This window comes from Furipterus horrens, unplaced genomic scaffold (genome assembly GCF_987537825.1).
Source record: "Furipterus horrens unplaced genomic scaffold, mFurHor1.1.pri manual_scaffold_3, whole genome shotgun sequence".
NCBI classification, from domain to species: Eukaryota; Metazoa; Chordata; class Mammalia; order Chiroptera; family Furipteridae; genus Furipterus; species Furipterus horrens.
Window position 1 is genome coordinate 89,694,293 of NW_028327173.1, and position 11,903 is coordinate 89,706,195.

The window sequence follows — 11,903 nt, forward strand, 5'->3', positions numbered from 1 at the left end:
TTTATCTGTGTGTGTTTAAAATGGGACCAGGTCCTTTTAAAAATAATTCTGTGGTTGAATCTGAAGATGTAAGCCAATTAAAAAAGAAAACTTTTTAGCCTTTGGCAGCATTTCTATTAATGAATACAAGCATACACATATTTTTCAGCAGGTTTTCTACATTGTGGAATTGTAAGGATTAAAGAAATGTTCCAGAAAGTCAAAATCTATATACAGAAGAAAGTGGTATATTTTGAGCTCAGGAAGCTTTGTGGGTGTCCACTCTGGATTTCCTTTCCAGAATTGTGGACAACGCCATTACTTTAGGCAGAATTTGCCTAGGAGTTTATGTTCAGATCAGGGAAGGAAGAACTTTCTTTTTGCTTTGAGTGCCAAGAGACAAACAGAACTGGCAAATTATTCTTAGTGAGTAAGGGCTGGGTAAGGAAAAGGTAGGTTGTAAGCTTTGGACTCTCCCTTTAAAGCAGTGGTTCTCAACTTGGCAGTTTTGCCTCCAGGGGGCATTTGGCAATGTGTGGAGACATTTTTGATTGCCTTGCTCTGGGACGGGTGCTACAGGCCTTGAGTGGGTAGAGGTCAGAGATGCAAACCACAGTGATAGCTCCACACCAAAAGACCACCCAGTCCCAAATGTCAGTGGAGGACAAGAAAGTGTGCTTTAAAGGTACTGTAGCTATGGCTTGTGTCATGTGCAGGTAGCCTGGGTGTATTCATAGTATTACATGTGATGCATTTGGACATTTGAAATTTCATAAAGCAGGTAAGGTCTTATTACATGCCTGTAGGGTACCATGGTTGGCAAGTTCAAGGTTTCACAGAAAGTTTGGGGTTGGGGACAACATTAAGTGGCATCAAATGTATTTTAAAACCTCTTAGTAAATAAAAGTTCTAGAACTCATCTGCTTCTAAACCAAACCAGATTCATTGGCACGGGGAAGCTGTTCTGGTAGGTGTCTCAGCTTTCCAAGTCGCTTCTTCAGTCATTAGGGAAATGTGCTGTGGTGCTGTCCCATGCCAGTCCTCCCTCCCGTTGTAACTTCTGTGAAGTACACCACCACAACCCCCCACCACGCCCTGCGCTTTTTAAAAGTGTTTGAGCTAGCCCTTACTCGCTTGCCAGTTAATGCTTCTGCACTCCTAGTGCCTCTTATTTTGCTTTCTCAAGTTTTTGCAAAATTCTTACATAACTATCCACCCTTTTTGCAGGGCAGGGTTTCGGAGTCTGGTCTTCTGTGCATACATCTTCTCTTTGAGAGGGTGGATGGCAGACTTGATGCCAGGTCTGGAAGGAATGGGGAGGGAACACGGGGAAGAGACTGTGGTTATTTTTATGTTCTTGGGACTCCTGGACCTAAAGTACACAAAAAAGGTGGTTGATTTAAAGAAAAAAAAAAGTGGTGTACAAATATAATACTGAATTCCTCAGGTCAGAGATGTCTCAGATAGTGACAGGAATGGTCTTTTAGCCACAGGTGCCACTTGTCCTGGGTCCCCCCAGGCCCGTCACACAGGCAGGAGGCATGAATGAAGCCGTGATGTGGAGAAAGAGGCAAGAAGAGAGTGACAGAATCTAGAAGAGGGAGGGCTACCTGGGTGGGAAATGATAGTTGCCCCCAGAATGACCTGGACTCCCACTTACCTTCTAGAAAGGTGTAACTCTTGAAGGTAGCTTTTTTTTCATACCCTACCAGTGGACAGACTGTCAGCATCCAGTTCACATCCATTGGTGCTGATGGTGCTTAGTGACCTGCTCTGAGGCCACCTGTGCGCCCCCCCCCCAACCCCAGCCACAGATTTTGATGCTTTTCTACCTTTTCCTCCAGCCTATAAACCAGCGACTTCCTGCCCTCTGTTTTCATTTATAGCATTTCCCAAGCTGGGACCTTCTGTCACCTGGGTCTCCTGCAGGTACCTCAGAGGTAACTTGTAAATATAAAAGGTGTTTCCCGCACTTCTAGAATGTGACCTGAAGTTCACCATCCCCCCAGTTTTCCAGGCCAGAAAGCACGTTGCTGTCCTTTACTCCTGTCTCTTTTAGCCCTCAGCCCCCGTGTTCAGTTAGCAGACCTTCCCTGAAACTTCCATCTACCTCTGAAACCGATGGTCCCACTCCTCCTGACCTAAGGCCTCATCATGCCGCAAACACCTCCTCAGTTAATTTCCTGCCACCAGTGTGTCCTTACTCTACTTCCCTCTCTGCTCTCCTCAAAAACTAAAGCTGCACATGGTGTTTGCCTGCTGAAGAACATCGCTTGGCTCCCTGGTGTCTACAGGAAGAAATCCAAATTCCTCAATTTGGCACACAAGGAAGTTTGTCACCCACTTCCAAACTGTCTTTCTAGTTTCAGCTCTTACTACTCTCTTCTGCACCTTTGCCCCACTGAATAATTTCTCACTGCTTCTGCTTTTGCATGGATGGTCATTCTATCTTGTCCCCGTCCACTTGTAGCAAACAACATTTCTTAAATCTTCTCCCAAGATGAATCTCAAACACTACCTCCAGAGAGAATTAGACCCTCCTCCCAGAATAACTCCTACCCCTGGCACTCTAGTCTGTCTGTTACAGTTTACCTATTCACATACCCCCGAGACAAGGGAGAGACTTGCACTCCTGTTTTTCCATCTTTTGTACCTGGCACAAGTATTGCATAGTTGGTGCTTATTTCATAACAGGCATTGATTGGAGCCATTTTCTAATGTGAACATGAGAGTTTTTGAAGAGGTGCAGGTTATTTTTGGAGAAGAGCATGTGTAATTGGGAAGCTAAGGCCGAAATATCAGTACAAAGCAAGAGAAGGAAACAAGTAAACTAATGTTTTCAGCACATCCATCATGCAGGAATTTGGTGCTAAGTGCACACTAGTAAGAATGAATTTTGAATTACATTTTAAAATAAACATTTGCTCAAAATAATTTACTTGAAATTGGAGGAAAAAAGCTTTATTAATGCCTGATTGCACTAAAAGCTGTCTCACTCGGGCCCTTACTGATTATAACCACTTTTGATTGGCTCTCGGTTTGAAGTATGTTAAATAGGAGAGGTGGGCACACAGATCAAGAACCAAAAATCACTTTAGAGCCCTAATGTGTGGGCCCATTTCCCTGTTTAGTTGGATTTTTGTTTCATTAGTGGTATGACTTAGTAGGAGTTTTGGTCTGTGTATAATTTAACTTTTCTTTTTTTCGTTACTCCTTGGATTTAAAACAAAATACCAAACCAGAAACATACAGGATATGGGTCTTGCTTTCTTTGTGTGTGTGCATGCTCAATATACTTACTTGATCGAGGTTGATCATATGCAATATTTATAGAAAGAATCATTTTCATTGTGTGAGGGGGCCTTTGTTTATACTGAGACTTAATTGTAAGAAAAAACAACTGCTTCTGAATACACAAAAGTCATCTCAAAATATTTTCTTAACTTTCTTTTAAAAGTGGTACAAATATCTCCAGAAATAAGAGAGGTACCAAGAAGATGGGATGGGCGGCACATTGCTTATGCATACTCTTGTACCTTTACATTTTGAACCATGTGAAAGAGTTTCCTTTTCAAACAAGGAATTAAAAACATTTAAAAAGCTATTTTCTACTTTAGGGCTTTTCGTTGTTTTGAAGGATAATTATATGAAACTGCTTAGTGACATCTCAAACAGTTTTCCCATGACTTAGTTAGTTAAACCTATATTGGATTAAACGGTCCTTAACATTTTAAACCAAGTGTAATTTAGAGGAGGCTTAACTCATATCTCTGAATTTATAAGATTTATGAGAACTATTTGTGATTCAAGAGCTTTGTAAAGCTTCCTAACCCCCTTTTTCTAAAATATATCAGTTTAGATTCAGTATCAAATTCAGTATCCTTTTGGAAAACAGGCAGTTTTCTAACTCCAAATTTGCCAGCCTCATAGTGTTTTGTTTTATTTTTTAACATTTGCAGATCTTTAGTTATTGATTTTTATTTATTCAATAAATATGTGAATACTATATGTCTGAACATCAAGGGTATTAGTATGAGAAAGAGACAGTTGCTGCCTCCTTCATATATGTTGAAAGAGACACATGCAACCACTAAGTCATTTTTACGTCTAAAAGTTGAGTATGACACAGACATGAAGCGAAATTTGGCCTCTGTGTCTGTGGGAGGAGAAGAGGATGCTGGAAGACAGGTCAAGGAAGGCATCCCACAGAAGCAGCATATGACCTAATATCTGGGAAGCCATAGAGGGTGTTAGGCTAAGGAAAGGCAGGATGAAATTTGCATTTGAAAAGATTATACCTGCCCAGAGTGGAGAAATAAACTAGACCAGAAGGAGGCAACTATTTTGCCTTCTATTTGCAAGATTGGTGAGTGGGCTAGTTTTTCAAAACTTTGAAGACGAGTGGTGGCTTAGAGAATGGCGGCAGCAGAGGCGGGAGCCTCGCTGGTCTGATAGCAGTTTAAGTGGTAGGAAGGACTTATTGCTGGGCGGGGCGGGGAGAGGGAGATGACTTTCAGGTTTCTGGCTTTTGTAGCCGGTGGATGGTGATGTCTTACTTTGAGATGAGAAAGTGAGATTAAGCAAGGATTTTAAACAAGGTACGTTCCCTACCCTTTAAATAGTTAAATATTTATGTTTACAAATTTTTTCAGCATCTGTTTCTGTTGGTTAAAAATTATATACCTGGCATGGATACCATAGTCTTCCCTGTGGAGACAAATGAATGGCTCCCCCCCCCCCGCCCCCTTCCTTCTTCCTTTTAATTTCCTGATGCCAAAAGGAACATGGATGATTTGTTGTAGATAGCCCGAGTTTCTGAACGATTTTCAGACAAGATATACAACTAAATCTAAAGAGCATTTCAGTTGCTGTTTGCTTTAGTGATGCTTTATCTGTTTGATTCTGAAACGCAGGGCTGAGGGGAAGAGGCTGTGGGTAAGAGATGAGCAAGCTCGAACTCTCAAAATTGCTTGAGCTTCTCTCCCTTAGGAGCATCAGGCCTCCTCTCAGTACCTGATTTTCCAGTTTATTTCTTAGTTCTCAGTGGTCACCTGATGCTCTGAGTGTCTCAGACCTACATCAGTATTTTGCTTGACCAGCAATCTGTGTGAAAACAAAGTTCATTCAGTAAACAAAAGTTGTGTGTCTACTGTGTACCAGGCTCTCCACTAGATCTGTGGGTGCCAAAGAAAAAGATTTAATCCCTTTCACAAGGACTGGAGGTTGTCCCCACTGAGCAATTGTGGAGCCTGTATTTGAACACCTCTGGTGATGGCAGACCTGCTACCCCAGGCAGTCTTGGGTTTTTACCGCCTTAATTAACTTTCTTTTTTCAAGGCAAACAAAATCTTTGTGGAACAAGAAAGTAAGTGGTGTGCTTTCCGCTAAGTGGGTAAAAACTAGAAGCGGGAGTACAGGCACATTGCTTGTGCGTTCTGACCCTCTCTGGGCAACTCAGGGAGGGCCACCCTCCATTACTTTCTCCCGGACCCAACTCCTGCTTCTGAAGGGGTGTATGCCTCCCCTTGTGTGGGAGCTGGGCCACCATCCTTTAAGGTCATCTCAGAAGAAAGTCTTGGCAGCAGCACTCCCAGATTTGGGGTAATGCTTTTCTCTGATGTCATCCAAGTGACTCATAAAAACCTCTGGTGAGCCCTGGCATGCCCCAAAGGTGCTTCTCCTTCATGGTTATCAGTCCTGATTGATGTCACCTGAAGGTCTCACTGGGTCTCAGGGAGCCCTGGACATTTGCCGACATTGGGGAGAAGGTGATTTTCCACCTTTTGCTCAGCTTGGGTGTTCCTGCATCATCACTAAAAATCCCATTAGAACAGGCCACACTTTATTCTAGCCCTGCGTTTTGTAAGACTGACTAACTAATACGGGAAAAAGCCTCAACACACACCTTGCCCCCTTCCACTTTTTTCTAGTTAAAATAGCTTGGTAAGGAGGTACTGGGAAGAAACTTTTTTTTTTAATCTTAATGTATTGTGTGAACAGCTCAGTCTTTCACCTTTCTGTGACCCAAGCAAATGTGTGGATTTGGAGGCCTAATAAGAAGTTTGTTGCAAATATAGCTTACTAGGTGGTGGCCTTGTAATGAATATCCAGAACTGGTGTCACTGACAAGCATGTATAAGGTCACTTGTGGATAACTCATCCCATAGCTGCTAGATAGTGTTGATGATGCACTCTAGCTGTTGGGTGGTTTCTTCTTCTTCAAAGAGTTGTGTACTTGAGTCCCTGATGTTGCTTTTTGAGGGTTTGTGGTGTTAGGTTTCCAGCCTTTGGGGTGTTGGAATGTCTTCTACATGGCTGCCTTCTGGATATGTTAGACCATCTGCTGTGTTAAGATTAACTGGGTAAAAACTGAGTATATTTTATATAAAGCTCTTGAAGAGGTTAATGAAACAAGTCAATAAAGAAATACATGTTTTGGAATTTCAGTGAGCTTTCCTCAGAGAAATTCAAAGTGATATCAGGCCATGTGATACTTCTTAAGGGTATCTGTGATATGTCCCTTCATTGTGAACCCAAAGCCATTGTGGTCATGCTAAGAGTACGTTGTCGGGACACATGCTGGAAGGATTATTTTTTCCTCAGGATATGGATGTGGTTCATGGGGGTCCTGTTGTGGCCCCTAAGGGCTGAGAAACGAGTGGGGGTGTGGCTACTCCCTTCTCATTTTCATTGTTTTTGTTTCTTTTTGAGCAGCTCTTGATGGTGATGTGCATGAATAATCATGGCAAATGTCTTGTGAAGCTTGCTTTGAGTCTTTGTCAGTCTACAGGAGAGTAAATGGTTTGTGGTTATGTGTCCGTGCTGTGGTCGAGTGTGTGTGTATTGGGGAGGTAGTGTGGTTAGCACTGGTCAAAAGATTACATTTAGAGAACGTGGTCAAAATGGCCCAGTAGCTTTATTTCATTGTACTCTTTATGGTAAATGGAATTTTGGAAGGGCACCTCTGGCTTGCTTGCGTCTGGGAAGTGCAATGGTAACCATTGCTGCTCCTACATCTCCACAGAAAATGGAGACATAGAAACCCAACCTACCACAGAAACGACAATGTGCTTATTCATATCACAAACGGATCTACCGAGGGCGCATTTAAATATGTTCAACAGACCACATTTGAGTTACAGACCACCTTTGGTGGAAAACATCATTAGACAAGGCCCGCCGGTATCTGCTCTAAGTTAGAGAAACCAGAAGTTGTCTTTCAGTTTCTTTTCTGCCCTTGTGGGCCTAATCCATATGACTCCACCTGAGAAGTCAAACATCTTAAATTATGCCACTTTAGTTTTCACCTTTTTTTGGTTTAGGCTTTTCATGTGGAAAACTTAAGCATGAGAGTAGTGGGAACAGCATTTATTGATCAAGTACTAGTTACTGTTGTTCCAAATCCTTGACATGGGTCATCTCATTCATTCCTCATAACAACCCTTTGACCCTGTGATGTAGGTACAGCTATTATGCCCATTATTCAGATGAAGAAATTGAGACCCAGAGGCACACCAGCTAGTAGGAGTCAAAACAGGGCAGCCTGACCCCTGAGTCTGAGCTTGTGGCTACTGCCAAACTGCCTCCCACGAAGACACGGTAGAGTCACCAAGTCAATATCCCCTGAACACCTGCTGTGTGCAGTGCTCTCTAGTGTACATCTGAGGGAAAGATGGGCAAGAACAAGTGTGTGATGGGGTTGCTGGCTTCTGGAAATAGCCAGTTAAAACATACTCGTGAATCAGGTCATTCTCTTTGGCATTGGATGAAGTGAGTTAGTAAGACCATCGCTTCGGTGCCAGACCAGGAGGGGGACTTGAAGAAGTGGTGCTGGTTCACAGGTCAGCCAGTGGGGAAGTGGAAGTGGCCGCCCCGGAGCGTCTGGGGCCAGCACTGTCCCTGTGGAGAGGTAGGGGAGGCCCTGGACAGGTCCTGCTTGAGGGTAAAATTGTCCCGAAGTTCCCATTCAGGGGGTTCCCATGGGAGGGAGGTTGTCATTCACATGGTGGGAAATGTTCCCGCAGTGGGAGAAAGTGGGCTTGGATTTGGGAACTTATGCTGGTCCTCTGTGTGGTAGGCTATGGGTACATGCCTGTCTCAAATTCTTTCTTGTGGACATTCACTTGCAACATCACTAAAAGTTCTTGAACTCTATTTCAAAGTAGGAATAGTATGTGAGCCACTTTTGAGGAGCCTGGAAACTGTCAGTTCTATAAGCACTTGGGGGACTGAGTGTAGCTTTGGGTTTCTGTAGGGCCAATGCCTTGAAAACAGGTCCCTTGTTGTTTTATGGTGTAATGGGTTATTGTCATTTTATTTAATATGTAAATTCGAGGTTTTGCCTTGAAATTGGTATTGGGGGTCAGGACTGGTGATGGAAGAGGCCCAGTGTTCTGTGGTACTGGTCAAGTACACACAGCAATTGAATTGATCTAATTACTAACCTAATCTTCAAATACGAAGGAGACAGCCTGCAGGAGGTACTTTTTAGTTTTTGTTTTGCTTTTTAAGCACAGGAGCCATGTGCACCGGAGGACATCCAGTCTTTCATAGGACATTTTTGGGGACGGGATTAGCAGTGTGCATTGTTCCTCCCCCCTTTGTGAGGTGCCTGAGCAAGGTCCAGAACTGGCAGGTCTTAAATTATAGGAGCACTTTGATGGTCTGTTTCCTGTCTCTGCTGGGTCTGTGGAGAAGGATTGATTTGAAATTAGTAACAAATAGGAAATTTCAGCCTGTGAGCCACCAGCTTAATTATAGCTGAACTATCTTCTATTGACTGCTGCTATTACTATTATCATTGTTATTTTGTTCAAGGCATTTTGCTAGTGTCAGGAGAAGAATAGTGAAAAGAAGTCTGAATTTGGGAGACTAGCGTTTGGTGCTTTCTCATCTGTGTGATACTGCCATCAGCTTCCCTCTCCTGGGAGCCCCCTCTTGACACCACCCCAGGTACCAGGGCCTGGGGGCTCAGGGATGAGTACTACGTGGTCCCTGCCCTAAAATTGCAAGGTATCAAACCAGCAGACACACAAGGACAGGCAGAGGACCTGGAAGTGGGAAGTGGGAAGTGGTCAGGGAAAGAGGAAGTGATGTCTTCAGATGTAAAGGGCTGACCACGTGGGGAAGCATGTGGGGAAGGGAAAATGAATTTCTAGGCAAAAGAACAGTGTAAGTACAGGCTCTGGAGTACAAAAATATGAGATTTATTTGGGGACAGGGTAAGGCAGGAGTGTGAGTAGAGAATAGGGTTGGGGGCACTTCATTGAGTTTGGATGAGAGGGCTGCTGAGAGATGACGAGAAAAACAGACGGCTCCGCTGTGTGGGCAGCTGTGGGCCATCAAATGCTTTGAAGAAGGGCGTGACATGACCAGCTCTGTCTCAGAGAACACTGCTAGACCTTTGGAAAAATGAGGCAGGAGAGGAAGTATGTTCAGCGAAGTGTAGAATGAGTTTAGGATTTGGTGCCATGTTTAAGCAGAATAATACCTCCCCTCGCCCCATTTTCTTTCCCCTAAGATTTTGCAGCCCAGGACCTGTGGGCAGCCCTCTGAAGTGTTGTTAAATGATTAGAAAGATGGGACCTTTATTTTCAACAAATGGAATTCAGTTAGCAATGCTTAAACTTAGTTGTGTTTTAATCATTGTACTTACTTAAGCTCATTGAGCGTAGTAGCATTAGAGAAAATACAGGGTGGGGCTAAAGTAGGTTTACACCTGTGAGTACACGAAGCACAGAATTTATTCTTGTGTCATTTATTAATCATTGTATTATTTTCCATATGAACAACTGTACACCTACTTTTGCGCCGCCCAGCATTGAGGGTGGACTGCAGTTGTGGAAGGGGAGTGTTTCCTCATTATGAGCACCATTTTGTCAGCTAGGAGTGAAAGCGGGGAGAGCCAGGCCCAGGGCTAGCTGTTGGCCATCTGGATGACCCTTCAGGGGCTGAAAGCCACAGGTGGAAATAGAATCTGCTTAGGCCATGCTCACCTGCGTAACATTTGCACTTACCCATGTTCCCAGGCCTCTGCTGGGACTCCAGCCCACTGGCTCAGCCAGGAAAGGGAGTGCTGTGTGCTGCCCAAGGCTTAAAAGGCTGGGGCGCAGGCTGTGAAGGGAGTCAGATAGCAGGCCTCAAAGACAGTTAGTGGTTTATTAATTGTCGTAGAGACACATGTTGCCTTTACGCTTAGGTTTTCAAAGTCCTCTGCCCTCCGGGAGGACACATTCACTTTTTTGTATGTGTGACTTGATGCATTTCAAAACCTATACCCACAGACTAAGGGACCTGGCTAAGAGGGTTGTGAAAAACTGGGTAGGCCCCTGTAGATTTGGCAGGTTGGAAATTTTCATCACCAAAAACTGATATATGTAGGTTACAATTTAATGAACTGTTGGCAACCTTTTTTTGTTGTTGTTGTTGTCGTTGTTGTTTAGTTTTTTTTTTTTAATGTTCTCTCATTTGAGCTAGAATTATGCATGAGGAAGTGGGATGCTGGTAAGCTGCAGCAGGGCTTTGGGGGCCCAGGAGGGAAATCAGGGCTGGAGGCGTCTGAAAGCGCTACTGGGCGCTTCCCTTGCCTATGTGACCAGCTAGGGCTTGCTGGTGAGGGCAGGACTGCGCCCTCAGGCCTAGGGCTGGTGCTGTGGGGTCCATGGTTGAGGTGCATTACTCCTTTTTTAAAGACAGGAAATACGCTTAGAGATGTTCACATTTCTTGCAGCTAGAGTTAGACTACCAGGAAGTTTTATGGCCCATCTCCTTAGGCTTAAGGGACTTTCTTTTGTTATACAAAATCTCATTATACCTGGGTACTTGCAGAGGTCCTAGCCCAAGAATTCTGAACCTTGACTTAGTTCATTTGTCTTGATTCTTTTAACAGTTTGCTTGGATTTGAGCATAACGCATTATTTCAGTGCCTCAAAACCTGTCTGAAATATCTCTAATTGAACAACTCCTGCGCTTTAGGAGGCTAATTTTAGGCATGGCGGAGCATGGTGGTTCTTGTCTTGAAGAGTGCAGTCTGGACCCTGAACCAGGTGTCCCTCGGAAGGCGGAGACTTATGGAAAAAGCAAAAGCATCGGTGATGTCCAAGGGACAGGGGTGGGTTGGAGTTCTGGGTGTAATTTGGGGCTAAGGACCATATATACTGGAAGATGATAGGGTTGGAGGACTACCTGGGGCAGGGTGTGCTGGGGCAGCGTTGAGCTTTACTTCTGTCGGTGGGAGCCCTGAGGTTTTGAGCAGAGAAGCAACTGGCTGGCCCGATGAGGCTTTGCAGATATCTCCAAAGGAGAGCGTGGCTGTGCCTGTGCTTGGGTGGCTATTGTGGCTCACTTGGCTGTTCATTTCTGGCCCGAGGCAGAGAGCCTGCATCCCATCCCAGGGCAGCTGATGCAGGATGAACCAAGCAGCACTCAGGGTCTCCGAGTTGCCTGAAGCCACTGGAGTAATGGATACACAAGGCAGGATTTATTTCTTTACAGCCATAGACTTGTTCAAAAGCTGAATCACATACTCTGGCTCAATATTTGACTTCTTAGCTACCAAGTCCTGGTGAGCCCCCTCGGGAGGGTGACATGTGGTAGGATGGTCGCACAGAGGAGCAGGAGACCTGTTCTCAGTGTGGGCCCTGACACTGGAGGTTTGATTCAGATCCCTTTGGTCTGCTCTCTTTGGGGGCTTGTTTACTTAAATGCTGTATCATGTTTATATTGTTGATATATTGGTTTCTGTATTCATAACACTGGTTTACTGAGGGCAGGGCCAAAAGTTCTCCTGGTGCGTGCATTCTACAACGAGGTGTGTAGCGACCTGGCCCTCAGTGGTGTGAACACGTTGCCCAGGTGTTGCAGCTCTGGGCGAGACTTGAGCCCTGCCTGCCCCCCGCCCCCCACCTCGTTTTCAAATCTTTAGT